This window comes from Rhinolophus sinicus, chromosome 13 (genome assembly GCF_057876585.1).
Source record: "Rhinolophus sinicus isolate RSI-liver-muscle chromosome 13, RSI-T2T, whole genome shotgun sequence".
Classification (NCBI taxonomy): Eukaryota; Metazoa; Chordata; class Mammalia; order Chiroptera; family Rhinolophidae; genus Rhinolophus; species Rhinolophus sinicus.
In genome coordinates this window covers 8,446,091-8,468,497 of record NC_142513.1, presented here as the reverse complement: position 1 = coordinate 8,468,497, position 22,407 = coordinate 8,446,091, and positions in this window count along the sequence as shown.

Below are 22,407 nucleotides of genomic sequence, written 5' to 3'. Positions count from 1 at the left end.
ACATTCTACAAGTTTAGAAACTTCAGCTGAAAGAGAGCATCTCTTTCCCAGTAGTTTCAGCAAAAATCCTGGGGCCAACTTTGATTGGCCCATCTTGGGTCATGTGCCCATTCCTGAACCAACCACTGTAGCCAAGGGGATGTGGTGTTTTGATTGGCTAGGCCTGAGTGCCTGCCCTCTGGTCTGGAATAGGGGTGACTCCACGCAAATAACCTAGATTGAGAATGGAGGAAAGGTGTCCCCTCAGAAGAATATTAGGGCCCTGTTACAGAAGTCAACAGTCCAAACAGCAGATGCTGTCTATATCATCTCTTGGAGCATGAAACCAAAGGGCCAAAGTCTCCTACTCTTTTGGACTTAACCAAATGTTGGGTTGATGCTGTCAAGCAGCTTTCTTTTGGTGAGCAGACATCTTCATGGTGGGCTCTTGCACAAGGGGCATTGCCATGAATGCTAGAAGGCTCTAGGAAGGGTAGTGCCCAGCTGGGCCCAACAGTCTCCCAGTGCCAACTGCTTTCTAGGTATCAGCCATAGATCCCACCTGTATTTCCTCACTTCTCCCCTGGCATGACCCCTTGTCCTTTCTATAGAGCAAAAGACCCTTCAACCCCCTTCTTCCACATTAAACTCACCTAAATTTGGAAGCAAACCCATGAGACCAGTTTAAAAATAAAGCATACTCAAGATGAAACCTGACTATAAACAACCTTCTTTTTTCTTTTTTAACTGAGAGATTTGGATATGCCTGCAGCTATTTTACTGAGTTGTTTAAAAAAATTAAACCCATTTTATTAGATGTGTTTAAACGTCTTGCAATGTTACCTGTTTTAAAATAAGAACAGGAGGTAGAAATGACTCCCAGAACTTTCTCCAAGTTCAATTTTTTAATAGAGCAAATATAATAAAAACATACAGACTAAACATGCAATAAGAAAACAACTCTTTTCAAGAGGATTAATTTCAAATAGAACCCATGGAAGAATAATAGTAGCGATCGTAGGAATAGTAGCTCACACATATTGCATATCTCCTATGAACCAGGCATTGTATTATGCTAATACTGTGCCCATTTTATAGATGAGGACACTGAGGCACAGACTTGGCTAGGGTGACATGGCTAATAAATGATGAAGCAGGGATTTGAAGTTAACTAACCTAATCCCAGATCTGGGTCTCTACCTACTGGCCCCTAGGCCTAGGACGATCTGGCTCCCAGCCATCACATCTTAAGATGATTCCACTCTTTCTAGATGGTGGAAAGAGAAGCCACCTCACTTGAACCTGTTTTGAGGTTCGTTCAGCAAAGGCTACATTTCATGACTGCTAGATGTTTTTGTAGTTAAGGCTGAGAGCCCATATTGGTGAATGGACTCTCTCAAACTTTCTTCCTCCGCCAAAGTTCTGTTCGCCTGCAATCCTCAGAGGCACTTCACATATACAAACTTCAAAGCCAATTACATCCAGCCTGACGTGACCCAAGGGTGCCTCCCAAAGCCCTGGCGGAGATGACAATTGGTGTGGAGCTGTTTTTAATGATACTTCATTTTGATCAAACCAGAAAAAATGTGCAAATGCTCACAAGGCTATTTATACACTCCAGCTGTGGCCACTTATCCACATCTAATTCTGCTAATCACATAAACACAAGTTTATCCCTACCCGTCAAATACATTTCCAGCTCATCCCCACCTTCCACACACCCCGAATTCCTAACCCCACCCCCAGCTGAGAAAATGGTTTTCTTTGTCATTCACAGTTGCTGTAATTAGTATTGTCTACACAGCAATACCAGTCCTTTGTTCTTTGTTGTACCCTGTTCCAAGCTATGCTATTAAAACAGAGAGTTTTGACTTTTGGGGAAGTCTAAACATCTCAAATGTGTCAGGCTGCATTTGTAGAGAATTTCTGAGAAACAGTCCCACTTCAAATAATTTCCATTTATAACAAGTTATATCTATTAGGATTAGTTTTCACGCAATATAACAGGAAAAAGCCGAATAGGTGATGCCTCAAATAAGACCAAAGTTTATCATTGTCTTATAGAAATATAATTAGAGATCCAGATGACTATCTTTCTGTTTGGTCACAGCCTCAACATGTGGCCTCCATCCTCAAGGTCATCTCATGAGTCAAAGTGGCTGCTGAAGCTCCAGCTATCACATCCACTTTCTAGGCCAGCAGCCAGAAGAAATTGAGGAGCCAAAGCACCCTCACATCCTCCCTGTTATAGAGCCTTCCTGGCAATAACCTGCCAGATTTCCTTTAATATCTCCTGGGCCAAATCATAGTCACATGGTCATATATAGCTGCAAGGGATGCAGAGAAATGTGGTCTTTGGACATTGACTGACAGTCAGCAGTGTCTGCCACCATCAGAGATGCAGTGTGACTAGATCATCCCAGAAAAAGTGGAATTCTGCCCACCCAGAACCGTGCTAGATACCAAGGAGTCCCCTGGTGCTTCTTTCATTATTCACTGAGTCTTTATTACTTGGGACAAACTCCCTTCTTCCGGAGGGCCTGTGATCTGGGGATAGAAGTGACCAACTGATTTTAGATAAATTTGGCTCAGCAAAACCAAAGGAGCAATCTCCTTCTGCTCTCAGGAGTGTGTCTCCACGCTCTGCCTCAGAGACAGCTCAGCCCCCAGGATAATGCTGTAACTGAGAATCTGTCCCCTCATTCACAGTCTGCTCACCTCTACCCACCTACCCCAATAGAAGAGCATTCCAACACTCTGCTCTGGGTTTCTGTGTGTCCCCCAAGGTGGCATTGCCCTTGTATCGCTCTTCTGCCACCCGCTTTGCCTTCCTTAGCTCATCTGATTCTGAATCTCCCATCAGCTCTTTCTAGAATACTAGAGGATGGCTATAAGGTAGCGGGGCTCAAAGGAAGTGGGGTCTCCTCCAGGACCAGTGGCATGGCCATGGTGGGGAGGGGCGGACAATGGAGTTGACCAGCAACTCCTTCCTAACAAGCAGCAGTAAAGAGAGAACCAGTGGGACTGAACGCCCAGAGGAGAGAACTTGGGTTAAAGCAGGGGTTCTCAAATAAGAGTGATTCTGCTTCCCTGCTGGGGTGGGGAGGGGCGCAGGAAATCTGGCAATATCTGCCGATATTTTGGGGTGGCACAGCTGGGGGTACTATTGGCATTGAGTGGGTAGAAGCCAGCGATGCTGCTAAACATCTTAAAATATTTAATGCACAGACCCCGCAGCAAAGCATCACCTGGCCCAAACTGTTAATTCTGTTGAGGCTGAGGTACTCCAGCTTGAAGGGAACAGAGGTGACGGAGCTTAATAGTGAAGAGCACATGCTCTGAGGTCAAAGGCTTGGGCTCAGATCCCAGCTTGGTCATGACTTTGAGCAGGTCCCTGACTGCTCTGGCTCCTGGCTCCTATGCACTCATTTGCGTATTTGCATATTCATGCCTGCCTCCGGGGTTTTCTGAGGGTTGAATGAGATAAGCCCCATAAAGTGTTTTGTATAACACCAGGCACCTAGAGCTCTTCCAAGTTTGCAGCGTGGGACTGAGTAAGAGAAAGACATTATATACGTTGGGATTTCCATGTGGGGGGGCCATAGCATCGAAGCCCTGCAACTAAAAGGAAAGCAAAGGTTGATTCTCAAGTTGAAAAGTAAGAAACAGAAATCTAAGGTGACCATGCAAACACTGTTCTGTGCTAAACCAAGAGGTGAAGCTGCAGTGGGACGAAGGAAATGCCATCGCACGCGGTCCATCCCCAGCCGTGTGCTGGAGGCTGGTGGGGACTCATGCCCCTGGGTTCTCTTTCCCCGCACGCCATTCATGCTCAGAACAGTGCCCCACTTTCCATGGTTTGAGATTTGGACTTGCCTTTCCTTGTCCAGATTTCTTGTTCGTTTTGGTCTCACAGAGAAGGGGCTATGTAAGCAAAGACTTGAAGTGGCTGAGAGGAGGAATTGCTTGAATGCTTCCAGAAAGAGCGACCCGGGCAGAGGGAATGGCAAGAACAAAGGCCCTGAGCCGAAGCATGTCTGCTGTTTCCAGGAGCAGCAAGGGGGCCAGTGTGGCTGGAGCAGGAGGAGGAGGATTGGGGGCGGAGAAGGCCTGCTGGACCTTCGGGAGTAGCATCAGGACTTCTGTTCTGCTCCTGTTGAGATAAGAAGCTACTGAACAGTTTGAAACAGAAGACAGACACGATTGGCTTGGTTTGAGCAGAGCCCCTCTGCTCTTGTATTGAGAATGGAATAATGTGGGGGAGGAGGCAGAGACCCAAAGGAGGTGACATCAAGAGTCCAGGTGGGAGGCATAGTCGTGGGATCAGAGAGGTGCTGGTGGAGGAAGGTAGCAGGGATATATTTTGCAACTAGGACCCGGAGAATTTGCTGATGGAGATTGGTGGTGGACTGTAAGAGAGAGAGTCACCATCCAGGGTGACTCCAAATGTTTTGACCTGAGAAACTGCAGTGATTTGAATAGTGACCCCTCAAAAGATATGTCCAAGTAAGTGCCAACTCCCTGGAACCGCTGCAAGTGACGTCTTTTGGAAAAGGGGTCTTTGCAGATGTAATTAAATTAAGGATCTCAAGATGAGATCTTCCTGGATTACCGGTGGGCTCTACATCCAATGACAGGTGTCCTTATAGGAAAAGGAGAGGGCACAGAGATAGACAGAAGAGAAGGGCACGTGAGGATGGAGGCAGAGATTGGAGCAATGTGTCTATATGTCCAGGAGCGCCAAGGATGACCAACACCCCAGGAGCTGGAAGGACGGCACCGAAAGCGTTCTCCCTCAGAGCCCCCAAAGGAGCCGATCCTGCTGACTCCTCACGTCAGACTTAGGCCTCCAGAACTGGGACAGGGTACATTTCTGTTGTTTTGAGCCACCTAGGTTGGGGTACCTGATTCAGCAGCCACAGCGAACTCATACAAACTGGAAAGATGGCATTGGCTCGAATTGAGATGGAGATTGGAGGAGGAGGAGGAGGTTTGTGTAAAAGGAGGTGGCGGGTGGGGGCCCTGATAAATCCTGAGTAAGGATGCTGTGAGGGTCAAATGAGGTGACTCTGGCTGTTTCACCTGGAACCTTCTCCCCTGCCTCTTCCCATGCCTGGCCTCACGGCTCAGGTCTGTGTGCCAGTGTCCCCCGAACGGCCTTCCTTCTCCACTGTCTAAAACAGCCTGCTGCCCCTCCCTGTGACCTGTCATCCTGTCTCTTTTTCCTCCCAGCACTTAGTTCTCTCTGGAATAATCTTATTCTTTGTTTGCTTTTTATCATCTGGTTCCCCAACATCACGACTCACACATGGTCTGAACTGAAATTTGCACAAGGGCGGGGGCTTTCTTTGTTTTTATTTCATTTTACCTTTTGTTTCCTGGTTTTCTTTTTTATGTTTTGTTTTCTCTGATGAATCCCCGGGGGTCAGGCAGGGCCTGACCCACAACAGGCCCCTGAGTAGTGTTCGCGGAAGATAGGTGCTCAGTGGTTGTGCATTCCTTCCAGTATCCTAGACAGATGGGTCTGAAGTTTTACTGTGTTGGACACTCACCTGGACCACTTGTTAAAAATACATAATCCTGAGATTCTAATTCACTAGGTCTTGGTTGGGACTTGGAAATCTGCGTTTTTCTCAAGATCCCCACGTGATTCCCATGTAAGTGACCTGGAAGGCGCACACTTTATCAAACAGTGTCGTCCAGACTGTTCCAGGGATGGTACTGAGTACACACCACGTCTGACATGCTGGCCTCCGGGGAGGCTCCTGCCTATTGGGGACTCAGCGGCTTGATGATTGACAGGTCACTTCTTCAACTTGAGGGTCTGGAGCTTGGACTCACATCGAGGCCCTTCCCTGAAGCCCTGGGCTCTGGGGCGGTGCTTCAGACACACACAGGATATTTCTGCACATGTCCCTATCTGACTCACATGAAACTGGATCAAGCCAGGAGGGAGCTTTCTGGAAGGACACCCACTTTGCTGCCAGCCCCAGGATAATGTCACTCCAGATGCCTTCTGACTAACCCATGGCCCAACAGCATCCCTGGGTGGGGAAGGGATGTGGTCCAGCATCTCCAGAGTTTAAAGCCAAACATCTCAAGACGATTTATTAAAGCATCAAGTACACTCGGGAAATTCAGATAAAGGCCAGAGCTGGAGGGATGGAGGCAAGGAACGGTGGCCAGGAAATGTGCTTGCAAATTTGACCAGTGAAGGGCATGGCTTCCCGAACCATAGACGCAGTTGACATTCAAAATGATTCTTGATCTTGGGAAAGCAATGAGTCACAAGGCTCCAGCGCCTGATGGCGGAGCTTCTAATCTCTGTGGGCCCCAGGGCATGTCTGTCCTAAGAACGTCCATTTGGCCAATGTCAGCCACTTCTGCCAAAACGCAACGAGGCATCTTGTCCTGGAACTGACCTCGCTGGGGAGAGGTCAGCTTCCTGGAGAGGACCCTGGGCTGATAAAGACTTAGCATCTCAAATAGGTCTTGGCTGGTCCCAGGCTTGGGGTGACCAATAGAGACTGGATCCAAACATGAGGATAAATCTTGTTGGCATGTGGAAGCGAGGCCAGGGAGACGCAGACACCACAGGGCTGGGAAGCAGGCGGGGCGTCTCTCTCTATTTCAACTTGTACCAATCAATAATGGCACCAAGGTGGTGAGCAGCCCCGTATGACAGACCCAACAGGGCAAAGCTCTGTTCTGTTTCTCTTCCCACACACAACTTACAATACCTCTGACTCTAGATGTGAGGGTTTTCTATACACCTAGCAATTCTGGACACCAGCTGCATGTCCTACAATTCAATTCAATTCTGACACTAACTGGAGTTAGCGCAGATCCCAAAGGTTAAGGGTTCACTCCCACAAGATGGTCCCTCCTTCAGTGCAAATTGCAAGTCCAGGCGGTCACCTGTGCTTCTCGCCGACCGGCAATAAATGGGGGTTCCCACCACCCCCTTCTCTGGTTTGGTCATTTGCTAGAGTGGCTCATCGTACCCAGGAAAACAGTTAACTTCCTGTTGCCACTTTATGACAAAGGATATGCTGAAGGACATGAAAGGACAACCAGATGAAGAGATGCATACAGTGGGTACAGAAGGGTCCCAACCGCGGAGGCTGCGGTCCCGGTGGAGTTGGAGTGTGCCGCCCTCCTGCCATGTGGATATATATGTTCCCTGGCTCTGAAACTCTCTGAATCTCAAACTTTTGGTATTTTTTGGAGGCTTCATCACGTAGGCATGATCAGTCATTAATCGTTTTTCAGCCCCTTTCCTCTCTCTAGAGGATGGGGGTGGGGCTGAAAGTTCCAAGCTTCTAATCATGGCTTGGTTTCTCTGGTGACCAGCCCCCATCCAGGAGCCCACCACGAGTGACCTCATTAGAACAAAAGATGCTCCTATCACCCAGGAAATAGTTCCCAAAAGATTTAGGAACTCTGTGTCAGGAACCAGGGTCAAAGACCACATAGTAGAACAAAGGGTGCTCCTAGCAGCCCTATGCACAGGGTTTGGGGAGCTCTGTGCAGGGAACTGGGAGCAGAGACCAACATACACCCTTTCTATTTCACACAGCCCCCACCCTAAGCGCTCTGCAAACATCTCGTCTCATCTCTCTTCAGAGGTAGAGTGAGAAAGAAGAGCCCTGGGCTGGGAATCAGGGGACCTGGCTGAACACCCCATGTTTCTAAATTGTTAGGGGCCCTTGGGCAACTATGGCGGTGCTAAGAAGGGACAATCCCCATTCACTGGGCACAGGGCACATGCCTGGGGCTGCACTAAGCTCTGTTCACACATCATCTCGCTTCATCCTCCCACTGCGAAGGGCAGAGGATCTGGAGTTGAGCAGAGGTGGGATTCGGCCACTTGATGAGCTGGTGACCTTGAACATGTCATTTAAGATAATGAGGGATTGAACAACAGCCATGTATTTATTCATCTCATAAATCTGCTATCTAGGCAGGGCTCAGTGGAGCAGTTTGTGTCTGCTCTATGTGGTGTCAGCCAGGGTAGTTGGCAGGAAAGCTGGAGTCTGAAATCCCTGAAGGGTCCTGCACTCAGAGGTGATACAGAAGCTGATGCAGATGCTGACACAGAAGCTGATACAGATGCAGAAGCTTGTGTAGATGCTGGCTGTCAGCTACAACAGCTGGGGCTCCTCGGGCAGCTCTATCCCTGGGGGATCTCTTTTCATGGTATGTCCAGCATGGTGGCTTTGGCATGGCCAGATTTCTTACGTGGCAGCTCAGGGCGTCCAGCTTCCCCTCTTACCCCCGTGTCTTTGGATGTCCTAATTTTTCTACAATATACATAGATTATGAGTAAGAAAAATAAACATGTCAGTCAGGATCTGCTTGCAAGTTGTGCCATTGGACAAGGGTTTGTGCTCAGAAAGACCTGACACTTGGCACTTTCACCATCTTAAAATTCTTAATAATTTTTATCTTGGGACTTGCGTCCTGTAAGTGAAGTTCGATGGGACAAGGCAACACGTGAGTGAGCAGACGAGGCCCGTGCCACATGCATGTCCGCTGTTCCTTGCCATCCATTTGCACGTGGCGTCCACTGTTCCCCATGATTTCAGGATCCCGGGATACCCACCACGCATGGGGGGCAGGGTTCAGGGAGACTCAAAGCAAGTCCAAGGTGAGCGTGTCACATCTATGGCTGGGCTGTAACTGAGGGCTCTGACAGCCCTGACAGGCTAGACTTTTGGTCAGAACCAGAATTGGCTCTGAGTGAAGGAAGAAGGCAACTGCAGGAAGAGACACGTACAACCAAGGAGCCCGTTCTTACGCATGTCATTTACACAGAAAATGATGACCAGGAAGGAAGGGTGGATGGCACCACTCCACTTCCTTTCCTCTCAGTCCCTCCTTACTCATCAGCGAGCGGAAGGTAGAGAGTGTCGGTAGAATGTACGCACATCAAAAAGTGAAGCATAAACAGTATGGAGTTAGTTTGTGCGGCCTCCCCACTGTCTGGTGAGGATGGACTGCAAAGCTTGAACGAGATACCAAATGTGAGTCGTGTGATGTGGGTGAGCCTGTGTGTGGGTTCAATGCTCTTGCATTTGCATCTTAAATCGGGGCTGTGTAATATAAAGATGGACAGTAAAAATTCATGCTAATAACTGAAAATTTAAAATGTGTCTATACTTAGAACAACATTAAATAGCAAATAAAAAACACCACAACCAGTCAGGAGAGGGACCCCAGAAGAAAGGAAAAATCTTTCTATTTTAGGACCTTCCCTGGCACCTTTTTTTCCCCCGGCTTTTTGAACAAGGACCCTGCCTTTTCATTCTGCCCTGGGCCCTGCAGGTTACGTAGTGAGTCCCAGGTATCCTGTAGAAAGAAACAAGGGAAGAAACGAGCAGGGCACAGAGCAGTGTGTGGTGAGCGGGGCACTGGCTCCGCGCCCAGTCCTTACCTTCCCCCTACCCAAATTTGCAGAGAGGAAGGAGCTAGGAGATTTGTTTGCACTCAGTTCAATTAATCAAGTGGCCCGGGTAGGCATCAGCAGTAACTTAGACTTTATCACAATATTTTCTTTGGCTCCTGGCTTCACCTTGAAGGTGAAGTTTGGTGAGGGGGGAGCAGCCGCTCTGAGCTCACTCCCTTGGGTCCTTCTGGAGGTCTGTGAGCACAAAGAAAGCTCATTCTTCTGCTCTTAAAAACAATCAGGCCCTTTCCCTCTCTTATTTATTTTTTCATTTTAAGTCCAATTTAGAGAGGGCCAGGGGCTGTGACTCAGTCCTGCCTCGTGCCCCCTCGGAGAGGCCAAGAACGGGAGCGTGGGGCCCCGCTAATCTCCAGGAGTGATATTTATGACCCGCTGGGAGGTGAAAGCACGCACTGCTGGTTTTCCTGTTGGAGCAGCCAGGAGCTGGAGCATGGGAGACCCCGCCACCGGGTGGCCCTGGGGTGGCCCAGCACCCTCCCGTAGGGACGGTCATGCGATCCCAGCGTAGCTTCTGCAAAGGCTCCTTGGCTTTGGGGGCTGGCAAGGGTAGGAAGCCAGGGTGGGGTGTGGCCAGTGGCCTTTCCAGAGCCTGAGTGAGGGATGGTGCCAACAGAACCCTCAGGCACCTTCCACTGTCCTCAGCCTGAGGACCAGGTGGTGGGAAGCATACTCTGGAGGGAAGCCTTGTACCTGGTGGGCCCTCAGTGATCAGGAGAAAAGGAACTGGGGGATGGGACTTAATGAAATGGACTCATTGGGCCATCCAGTGTTTTCCCTGGCAGAGCCATCCAGCTCACAGGCAGGATGGGTTGGGGGAGGGGCTTGGCTTTGCCATCACTTAGGGGTGAATTTGAATGCCAGGTCACAGTCTCGGATGCACCTCCCTCTATGGTTGACGCGAGGAGGGCACGTACCAGGGCTCAGGGCATGTTAGTTCTACTTATAATGACTATGCACCAGAATCTAAAATTTCCCGATTTTTAAATGTCAGTGTGTCAGCGATTGCTCTTTGTCCCCCAAATTGATTTTCTCCTTCTTTGATAATAGTCCCTCTGGATGGTAGCTGGGCTTGTGGCCATCCCAGGTAAGCTATACCTGCCGCAGCTCAGGCCAGTGGGCTGAACAGATGTGACGTAGGCAACTACCAGGCCTTGCCCTCAAAAGCTTTAAGCTGCTACAATTTGGGGTCCCCAGGTCAGCACCTGGACCTGGACCCTAACTAATTCCTTTGGCAACTCTCTCAAGTTTCAAAACAATTATGCGGGGTGACACCTAGTGTGTCAAGTAAAGCACATCTGTGGGCTAGGTACCACTAGTTTATAACCTCTGCCTTAGAATTGGAAACCTGACCTGGGAGGGTAGGGCAAACCCTAAGCCAATTTTGTTAGAGAGGATCCGTGTATAAATAGTAATAATAATTAACAGCTCCATAATCTATTGTGCCTCTATGCCAAGCTGTGCTCAGTCCTTCCAACTAGATAACACAGTTATACATTGATCATAGAAGGCAGGTCCTTTTAAAGATGAGGGTACAAGGGTTTATGGCATTAAATACGGACCAAGACATGCTTCGCCTGTGGTCAGTGAGAACCTCTGGGTACCTGGTGCCACAGAGACTCCTGACATGGTGCCTTCTATTCACCACTCCCCACCCCCACCCCGTGTTGATGACAAGGCCGAGGCTGGAATGAAGAGGAAAGGGGGACCCCCCTGCACAGATACCCCGTTAGTGGCAGCGCTGGGCCTCAGGAGACGTGGCACTGCAAACAGAGAAGCAGAAAGAGCAAATATGTGAGGGCATTCCTTCACTCACAGGCTGGGTGCCAGAACGCCTTCCAACTCCTTTGTACGTGGCCTTGATGGGAGAGATGCCCAAAGGGTCCCCAGGGTGTGTTGAGATGGGGTGGGGAGCCTCTCTCAGATTTGGAGGTGGCCCCACTCCTGCGGTTTCTTGAGTATGGCTGGTTTTGGGAGTCACCTCTCCCCAGGCCCCCATCAGCACCCCTGACTCATGCTTCCGTCATCACAGGAGAGCTGTTCTCCCAAACAAAGGAGGAGGTCTGTGGTGTGCTCATAGGCAGCCGCAAATGAGGGGTCTCTGAGCCACCAAACTGCAGCAGAGCAAAGACTATTGTTTAACCAGAAGAAGGAGGTTTAGGGGATTAGAAGGATATCCTGACAAGTTGGAAAAAATAAGGCATTACTTCCCAAGGCATGGGTTTCACCCTAAGCTGTTCCCTTCTGAACCTTGAAAGTTTTTTTGTAAAACACAAACAGAAGAGCAACATGTAGGAATGTATCCTGGCTCTGCCACTCACTACCTATGTGACCTTGGACAATTTACATAACCTCTCTGAGCCTTAACTTCCTCATCTGTAAAATGGGAGTGATAGGAATAATTGCCTTGCAGGGCTGTGAAGATTAAGTGAATAATGCAGATACCTCATTTGCATTATGAATTTGCATGAGTGTTGGGTGAAACCCTCCACAAATGGCTATTTTTACTTTCTTGTGGATAACATCCTTAACTAGTGTATCAGTTTCCTATTGCTGCTGTAACAACTTAACACAAACTCAACGGCTTAACACAACACAAATTTAGTATCTTGAGTTCTGGAGTTCAGAAATCCTGAAGTCAAGGTGCCAGAAGGCTAAGTTCCTTCTGGAGGCTCTGGGGAGAATCCATTCCCTTGCTTTTTCTGGCTCCTAGAGGCTGCCTACAATCCTTGGTTTGTCATTCCTTCCTCCATCTTCAAAGCCAGCAGCATCTTCAGATGTCTCTCTCTAACCTCTGCTTCTGTCACCACATAGCCTTCTCTGACTTTGACCTTCCTGCCTCTCTTATGAGGACCCTTGTTTCTATTTCAGGCCCACCCGAATAACCCAGGGTCATCTTCCCCGTACCAAAATCCTTAATTTAATCCCACTTGCAAAACCCCTTTTGCCACATAAGAAAACATATTTACAGGTTCCGGGGATTAGAATGTGGACATTTTGGAGGACCCTTATTCTTCTTGCCATAACCAGTGATGGTGATTTTTTTTTAATAGGCCTAAAAAGATATCTTAGGGTGGTTGTTTGGACTGTCATTGTTTAAGACATATGCAACGAAGGCCCAAATAACAGAGCCTAATATTGAGAGTCTCTCTTAAGACTGAGCTAAAGTGACCTGCCAACCCTCAGGCTTCCTTCTACCAGAGGAACATGAACCACTGGTTTGTTTAATCCTCTTTGCTTTGGCAATTTGGGGTCTCCCTGGCCTACCTGTTGGCTCCCTTCCCTTGTATGCAATAGGTAGGCTTGCTAGTAGGTGTGCGCTGCCCGGCTATGCACAGCCCATGGCTTGCCCCGCCATTCCAGGGAGCAGCCAACTGGGGAAGGAGACCATACAGAGCTGCAAAGGAAACACATGCCTCTTACAGACTTTAAAACCAACTTGACCCTTTATTTGTAAATGAGAAAAAGCATCCACAGGATTTCAAGACATTTGGAGAAAAACATCACAAACGGGGAGGATTAAAGTGGAGAAAGTGAACACAATTCACTCTGGCATAAGCAGAGATAATTCAGGGCAGAGAGAAAAAATGATTTTCATCCTAGGTTGCATCGTCAGGAGGATTTGAAAGACTGTTGCATCAACAAGAGTATGTTGTGAAAATGGAATCATCAGAGAAGAAGGAATCGCTTTTGCAAATGAGAAATGTGATTGCTTTTGAAATAAAATAGACACAGCTGACGATCAAGTTAGGAATCTGGAAGACAGAATTGAAGAACTCTCCCAGAACGTAAAGAGACAAAGCTGGAAATATATAAGAGAAAAGTTGAGACAGAGAGGAAAAATCCAGGAGTTCCAACCTCTAAAATAGGAATTTCAAAAGAAGAGAAGAAAGAGAGAGAGGAGAGGAGAGGAAATATTAGGTCGGTGCAAAAGTAACTGAGGTTTTTGCAATTATTAAACCACAATTGCTTTTGCACCAACCTAATAATAAAAGAAATGAGAAGAACATTTCGCTGAATACCAGGAAAGATGAGTCTTCGGATTATATAGCCCCACCTGGTTCCAATTACAATGCATACCTACAGACATCAGGGGAAATTTTAAAACTTTAAGAAAAAATAGGCTACCCTACAAGCTTTTGGAAATAGTAATTTTGAAAGTTGTGAACTGCAAAAGACAGAATCAGATTAACACCAGATTTGTCATCTACTCAGGTGCCAGAAGATGGTGAAAATGTGTCTTCCATGTTCTGAGGGTAAAAGATTTTCAATCTAAGGTTCCTTAATATAGCTAAACAAAATAACAATATTATTAGACCCCCCCCCCCAAGAATTCAAAAAGTCACAATCCATGTACTCTATATGAAAATATTACCCAAGGGTCTATGTTAATCTGCTGAAAAAGAATCTGAGAAAGAGAATGGCATACACATTTTTTCAAAGTGGAAGTTGGCAATTATACAGAAGAGGTAAAGAATACTAGAAAGAACGTAAGAGAGTATTATAGGAGAACCGTCCAAGAATCTCCTTTGAGCAGTAAAATTCAATGACTCAGGTTCACATTTCTGTCTTGGTGGGTTCATTCTCGCTAAGTTCCTCAGTGGATACTGTCAGTCATGCTCTAAGTGCAGTTTATTGGTTTTCAATTTTTAGTGTCAACCTATTGACAGTTCAAAGAAGATTTAGTTTTGACTTCTAGAACAGAATAACGAGAAAAATAGCTAACATGGACTGAGACTTATTGTATAACAGGCACAGTCCTAAGCACTTAGCATGAATTAACACATCTAATCTTCATGACAACCTTATGAAGCAGAAACTGTCATTATGCCCATTTTTACCAATGAGGAAACTGGAACACAGAGAGGTTAAGTAACATGCCTAAAGTTACACAGCAAGAAGTGGCAGAGGAGGGATTTGAATTCCGATATACTGACCTCAGAGTCCACAAAGTAAAAATAATATAACTAATGGCATGGGAGGGAGAAGGGAAGAAGAGATCAAAGTCAGATAACTACACTAATTTCCTTCTCTTTCAATGTTAGGAATCGTTCAATACCATCTAAAGTTGATAAATCAAGTCATAGAAGTGGGCATATTATTAAAAGTAAACTTTACCATCAGAAAAACAACAAAAGCCAAACCAAGAATTGAAAGCAGTGGAGTGGGCTTGCGAGGACTCTGGTGGAAGAAGACTTTGTATGTTATACTTTTATTATTGAAAAAAAGTTTTATCATGTGCATATACTATTCAAACTAGTTCTATAGTTCCAAAAACAATAATAATAATTCTCTGAACGCGGTGAGTCGTCTTGACAATCCTGAGCAGAAGTCACAGGTTTGGGAATAATGGTCGCGGTGGGGTCTGGAGCCCACCTTTGGCATCCAGCTCAGCCTGAGCCTCGCGTGTCCAGCCCAGCCTCCCTCCCGCCCCCAGGAGAAGTCTGTGTGGGAAAGTCCTCCAAGTTGAGAACCTTGGCAAACACAACATTCCAAAGGGAGCCCCAAGACTCTGGGGAATTCTGTGTTTGCCCTTCCCCCAGAGGACAGGGGTGTTGGATGAGGGGGGCCCTGGGAGAACGCAGAGGAGGAATTACTGTCATTGCAACTGGAATCACCATTGGGGGCATTTGGGGCGTTTGTAAAACCCTATCTCGGTCTGGCAGCATCAGTGGGGGTGGAGTCGCTCCAACTTAGGGGTGTCCGCCCGCTCACTCCATGGGTCTGCAGTCCTTTGGCCGCCCAGCTCCCCCACCCATTCGTGCCGGGGGTCCCAGAGCCTTTGCCGCAGGCCCCTTGCGAGGTCCCAGCTCTGCTCGGATGGGCTACTCTCTGTGGCTCTCGCCGTGAGTCATGGCGGACGGGCTGTGCCGCCTTCGCTATCTCAGGGAACCGGAGATCCCCTTAATTCCCTCCAGCTGCGTCTCAGCAGGGCTGAGGTCATCCGTTCTGGCGCAAGAGGAAAGCAGAAAGTTTGTTGTGTCTTTGTTTCATTCAAATGGTTTGGATGATGACTCACTCAATTTCTTCTCTCTTTCTTTTTAAACCGGGGCACCGTCTGGGAGTCGTTTTTGATTAGAAGTTGACCTCAGAAATATGCTCGCATCATTTTGAAAACATCTTCCAGCACCACAGAAACCGACTCCAAATGAGAAAGGACGCTGAGTGGACTCAGGCCAGGGCTGGGCTGTGCGCTCCTGGGCCTTCCCACAGCGCTCTCGGGGGATTGCTGCCCGAATCGGAGTTAGGACGTCCCCCACCCCACATCCGGGCCCTGGATGCACATGCGACCTGGAGCCACCTGGGTGTGATGATGACGTCATCGGCGGCGGCGGCGACACCGGCTGATATTGAGCACTTATTATGGACCGTGCAGTTCTGAGGGGAGTCACATTAAGCAACCTCATTTCATTCTCACAGCATCCTGCCAGGCAGGTACCATTGCAGTTTGGGGATGGTCAGGGCACCAGGTCAGTGCCCTTGACCCACCTCATCTAGTAGATGGAGTCAGGAGATACCATGAGGAGCAGGAACCCTGAGGCCGAAGGTGCCAACCAGTGAGGGTGCGGGAGACGGACGTCAGAGGTGATGAGCAGGGCGTGAGTGGGGTCAGAGGTCAGTGTTGACGGGAAAAGGGAGCAGCTGGGCAGTTGTCTGTACGTGTGTGAGGGGGGCAGCAGGAAGCTGTGGTGGACCAAGGTCATGGCCCTCTGTTTCCATTGTTTGCTACACCTCTACCACGTGCCAGACAGCATGTGGACATAGGACAGGCATGACGTGTGCGTTTCCCCAGGACTCCACAGGTGATGGGAAGAGACAAGGCCCAGAGAACCAGAGTGGGAGAGATCACTTCCAACCAGTGGAATAGGGGAGGATCCTGGTTGGAGTCAGCAGGGTGGAGGGGGGGCGGGCTGCTCGCGGAGGGGAGGGGAGACAGCACCTGTGTGTTCGGTGAGTGACACACCTGTGTCAGGGTGTTGCTCCAGTTGGCAGAGGGGTGAGCTGACGGAAAGGGAATGCTAGGAAATCCAAAACGTAGGTCAGAGTAGACTGTGAAGGTCTAACCAGAGTAGCAACGATGACATTGGAAAAGAGGGACGGTGTCTTGTGCCTCTGACTCGATGAATGGCAGGTGCCAGAAAGGCATGGGGGCCAAGCAGGCTGCTCCTCCCGCAGCAACAGCTCGTCAGACGGCACCTCCTCGTGCTCACGTCTTGTGAGCCCTTTTGTGGGATGCTTGAGGATCGATAAACCATCTGTGGTTGGTCAGTATATTAGTTTCCCAGGGCAATTGGTTAATTGCCACAAACTGAGTGGCTTCAAACATCAGACACGTCCTGTCACACTCTGCTGGAAGTTTGAAATCAAGGTGTCCGCATGTCCACGCTCCCTCCAAAGGCTCCAGATAGGAGAGGAGAGGAATCCTTTATTGCTTTTTCAGCTTCTGGGGGCTCCAGGTGTTCCTTGGCTTGTGGTAGCAGAACCCCAGTCTCTGCCTCCATTTTCTCATGGCATCTCATCTCTGTCTTCTTCTCTTCTAATAAGGACACTTGTCATGGGATTTAGGGCCCACCCAGATAATCCAGGATGATCTCATCTTGAGATCATTAACTTCATTACATCCCCAAAGACCCTTTTTCCAAATAAGGTCACATTCACATGTGCTTGATGAATTTGGTTGGGGGGGCACCCTTCAACCTGCTACGGCCAAGAAAGCCTACTTCCCCCCACTAAATGGGAGCTTCTTGAGAATAGAAACAGTACGCCTTCCTTCTTTCCTTCCTTCCATCCTTCCTTCCTTCCACCAATATGAGGGAAAACCTACCATGTTCCAGGCACAGTGCTGGGCCCTGGGGATACTGAAAGAACCCGCACAGAGCAATTCCTGCTCACAGAGTTGACTTTGCTGTGTGTGTGTGGGGGGGGGGTAGGGGGGAGAAGACCCAGCAACTACAGTACCACAGTTGCACATTGCAGGTAGAGCTGCAAGGAAACAAGGGAGGGGGTGAGACCAGTAGGGTTACGGGTGGGGTGGGTGGGCCAGCTTTAACCAGGGAGGTCAGGAATGGCTTCTGGGAAGATGTGCCACACAAGCTGGGCCCTGGATGCTGCGAAGGACCAGGTGGGAACCTCCCCCTCACTTCTTAGCTGTGTGATCTTGGGCAAGTTGCTTCATCTCTCTGTGCCTCGCTTTGCTCACATGTGAAATGGTGATGGCAACAAGACCACAGCCCCAGAGCTGCCCTGAAGACTCGCTGAGTGAACCCATGGGGAGCCCTCAGAACTGCAGAGTTCCTGGTGCTTTCTTACTATGCAACAGTTAATCCTTATAACAGAATACTTCTATGTTAACATTATTAGCACAAGAGCAGTTAATAATTTTTTTTGGTTAATAATTTGAGGCATACTTATTTTAAGACATCGAAGTAGTCGTCATGCAAAACTCTGAACCATCTCAGGCTTCCTTACACTTATTTTACAGCTTAACTTTGGGTTTATTTCACTTAGGTTAGGGGGCATGGGACATCCTAGTCTCTTCAGGGTTTGGAGCTTTAATGTCTTCGGCAAGTACCTGGCGGGAGCACCTGTGGCTTCTGTTTGGGGCAGAGCAAGCTGAGTCCTTTGCCTTCAGCCCACGGACAAGGGACCTGACTTGGCCAGCAGCCGGCAGAGTTTGGGGGACTCTTACATCTTGATGACTCAGCAGAGGGACTGCAGTCCGGCTAACAGTCGTCCTGGGGCAATGACCATACAGGAAGGGCAAAGAGGTGGGGGAGCTGCTCTTGCATGGGTCTGGGGACAGCATCCCCAGCTGGGCCTCCAGAACCGTTCCTCTAGGGGGCAGTGGGGCTCCACCGAGAGTCCCCTTGTCCTCTGCATGACCAAGAAATGCTTCTGACCTTAAAACGTGCCTCAGTATTCATCATAAAGGGAAATTTCCGCACAAACATTGCCTTGGCTGGGCCCAGAGGATGTATCTTTCACGTTCACATACTTGGGGGAGAAATACTCATTAGGAAGGGACATATTTAGTGTCACAGTAACACAGGAATGCGTCTCACAAGGGAAGCCTGACACCTGTACCCACTTGGGGGCATTTGAGGCTCCAGCTGTCACCCACCAGCCTGGCTGGGAAAGAAAGTTGGATGTCTAAGGCTCATAACATCCACGTGGAGAAGACGTGTGTTTCCACACTCATGTTCATGGCCACAGCTTTAGACCCCAAAAACAAATCTCCTTGACCCGTTCTTCCTCTCCCTTCTTAGGGAGTACCTGTTCCTCCTCCTTGCTTTCGTTTGGCAGGCCCTGGACATGTTCTGGTCCAGCACTGCGACCGCAGAGACCTGAGATTCATGAGCAGCACCCCTTCTGGCCACGTAGGGGCAAAAATAAGGGTTACAAGCCCCTGTACCTTGGGCGCACACAGACCTGGGTTCAGATCCTAACTTTGCCAGTTCGTGCTGCGTGGGTATCAGCAGGGGTCCTCGCTGAGCCTCCCACCTCTCCTGAAAAAAATGAGGAGCGCCCTCGTTGTTCTCAGGGTGGCTGCGATTCCTGGACACGGTTCCAGTGACCAGATTCCTGGAATGGGCTTAGCCCAGGACCAGGCACATTGTAGACTCATTGTCACACTGCCAGCCTCCCCTCCCTGCTCCTACCCACCCTGCCTGCTTGAGTCCCTCCACCCTGACCAACTACTTCTCTCTTCCATGGCACTTATTACTTATTCCATGCTTAGTGTTTGCCGTCTGTCTCTCCTGCCGGAATGTAAGCTCCACGGCCACAGCAAAATACCCAGTTCTAGGCATATCAGCAGCATCAGTAAGTATTTGTTGAGGGAATAAATGAATGAATGAATGAATGAATGAATGAATGAATGAGAGCTCTATTGCAGTTAGAACTGGGCCTCACCTCAGTTTCCCCAGCTGTACAATGAGGATAATGGTATTAGAAGTGTCAACATTTGCTTTGGATGGATTATATGAGCAAACCTGTGTGAGAACGCCTGGCCCAGGCACACAACAGATGCAAATTCACTTCCCCTGTCATATTTCAAGGCGGTCTGTGGCTTTATAATGCATTCAGGAGAACTGCCAGCTGCCCCCAAATCCCTGAGTGCAGCTCAGAGCCCACGAGCCACCCACTTACGCAGACTCAGCCAATGAGGGCTGAATGGTGCTCTCACGTTGGATCCTTCTGGATGCCAGGTGGGAGAGGCCCAGGTCAGGGAGGAGGACCCCGGAGGCTCAGAGAAATGGAGTCCCCTGTGTAAGTGGCATCACAGAGCCTAGAACTGTCCCTGCTAGTCCTCGGCATGAAACAGCTGGGGGCTGTGAGTCTCCGGGGGGAGAGGCAGCCCATGGTGCATGACACGCCCCCACGGTGGCCAAGAGCAAGCGCTGCTGAGACATGTGGGTGGACATGGGCACGAGTCCCAGCTTGGCAGCTTACCCGCTGAGTGGCCTCTGGCAGGTGACTTCATACCTCCGAGCCTCAGCTTCCTGTCAAGTGGAGGTGATGACAGCCCCTCCCTCCGAGAGCTGTTGTGAGAACTCACCAGCACAGTAAATGGGAGTCATGACTGTGCTGAGTTCAGAGTTGAGCAAATGAGTGGAGGTTGACAGACAAACGCCCCTCACCACGTCCACACCCTCATCCCCGGAACCTGTGAAATCATGTTCTGTGGCAAGGGGACAGTCAAGTTGCACATGGAATTAAGGGTGCCAATCAGCGGACCTGGTGGATCCCGTGTGACCACAAGGGCTCTGAGTAGTGGCAGAGGGAGGCAACGACAAGGCATGACCCGCCATCGCTGGCTGTGATAGAGGAAGGGGCCGTGAGCCAAGGGATGCAGGGAGAATCTCCTAATCTCACTGCTCTGAACTTCATCACAGCTGCAAATGTGACATGTTCACAGGTTTTGCCATGGAAGGTGACATATTCATAGGTTCCAGGAATGAGGACGTGGACATCTTTGGGGGCCATTATTCAGCTGGCCGCACTATTCTTAGAATGCCGCCTTTCTCGGCACTCCTTCTGCTCCAGGGGGCCCTCTCTTCCTCCAGCCTGGGCACCGCAGGAGCCACTGAGTTCCAATTTGGGGTTCTGGTTGGGTCAGGTGCAGGAAAGATCAGTCCTTCTACCAAACAACCCCCATCATCCTCAGACGGTCACCCCCAGGCCATGCAGGTGGCAGTGGAGGGGCTGCTCAGAAGGCAGGCTGCAGCCAAGAATTCCAGGTAAAACTGATTCCATTCGTCAAATGCTGGAGTGCCTACCACACACCTGGCCAACTGGTCACTGGGCACAGCTGCTGACTGCACAGACCAGGCCCTGCCCTCAAGGCGCTGACCTTCTCATCAGGAAGAAAGACTGTCAGGGGAGAAATCGTATAATAGGTGCAAGACAGTGGGGTGTGGAGATGGAAGCTGGCAGAGGGGTAGCCAGTTAGCCATACTGGGCTGGGGGTGAATTCAGTCTGAATCCTGGGGTTCTAGGTTTGGCAATGGGGTAGAAGGTGATGTCATTTTCCGGTGGGGGGTGGGGAGTTCACAGGAGAACAACATTTTGCAGGCCTGGGGGGTGCTGATGTGTTCCATTCTGGGTGTGACAGTGTGCAGAGTCTAAGATTCCTGTACTCAGGGGTGTCAGTGGGTCAGGAAAGGTCTGAGCTGGAGCAAAGGAACGTGGGCATTACTTGTCTCGGGATGGAAATCAGAGCTATGGGGTCCCGGTGGATGAGAAGGTGAGGACCTGGGTCAGAAGCCCGGGGACCTTCCACTTCAGCTGGAGAGGAAGAGGGGCCAGTGGGGAGCAGAGAAAACAGTTGCAGTGTGGGTGTCCTGCAACCCAAGAGCAAGGTTCATGAGGTGGAGAGAACTCGACAATGCCAGACGCTACAGAGAAATCCAGGAAGGGAGGAATGGAGTTGAATCCATTGCTTCTGCTTGAGGAGGACCCTGGTTGCCTTGGTTTCAGCTGCGTGGTGGGGTCAGAAGCTGTAGGGCAGTGGCTGCGTTGTGGACGGGAGGAGAGAAGTGGGGACAAGACCTGTCAACAACTCTTCTAGAGCCTTGGCTGGGAGGGATGGAGAGAGCCAGGCCAGAGGCTGGAGGCAGCAGTGGGGTCGATGGCCTCTTCTATTTTTATTTCTGGTTTATTTAGACAGGGGACACCTAGCATGTTTAAATGCTGATGGTTGGGAGCCAGGAGGGTGAAGATAAAGGGGAGGGGTTGACCACGGTGCCCAAGAGGGCGGGAGGAGGCTCCTTCAGATTTCTAAGGCGGGGGTGGGATGGAGGGGTGGGGTGGCCCTTCCTGGAGGAAGGACCAGGTGCAGGGAGGCCTGTGGGATTGTAGCAGATGGTGGATCCTCGGGTCGGGCCTGTGCAGCAAACCCATGGGCACCAGCTCTGGGCAGTGCAGGGATGGGCAGGGCCTAGTCATGGTGGCCCCGAGAGTCCCATGAAGGGGTCACCACTGGGCTTTAAATCTAAGATCAATGGTGTCTGATTTGAGCTTTAGAATCAACATCTGGCAGCTTAGTGAGTCGGTGGAGGAGGCATGTAGACCACCGAGGAGGCAAACATGCAGGCACATCAACCTGTCAGGAGTGGGACTCACCAAGCATCCTTCTGCTTTGTGGAAATGTCCATCATAACTCAAGATGCAGAATATTCTGAGAGGTGGTATGTTTTGAGATTAAAAACTCAAGCTCTAGGGTACAGACTGGGCTTGGATCCTGACTTCCTTCCAACGTGCTGTGTGACCTCAGGTTGGTTACTTGACCTCTCTGGGCATATTAGTTATTCATTATTGTCTAACAAATGACCTCCAAACACATGTTTATGACCTCACAGTTTCTGTGTGTTGGGAATCCAGGAGCAGCTTAACTGGGTCCTCTGTCGAGGTTTCCCATGGGGTTGTGATTAAGGTTCTCGGCCAGGGCTAGAGTCCTCCGA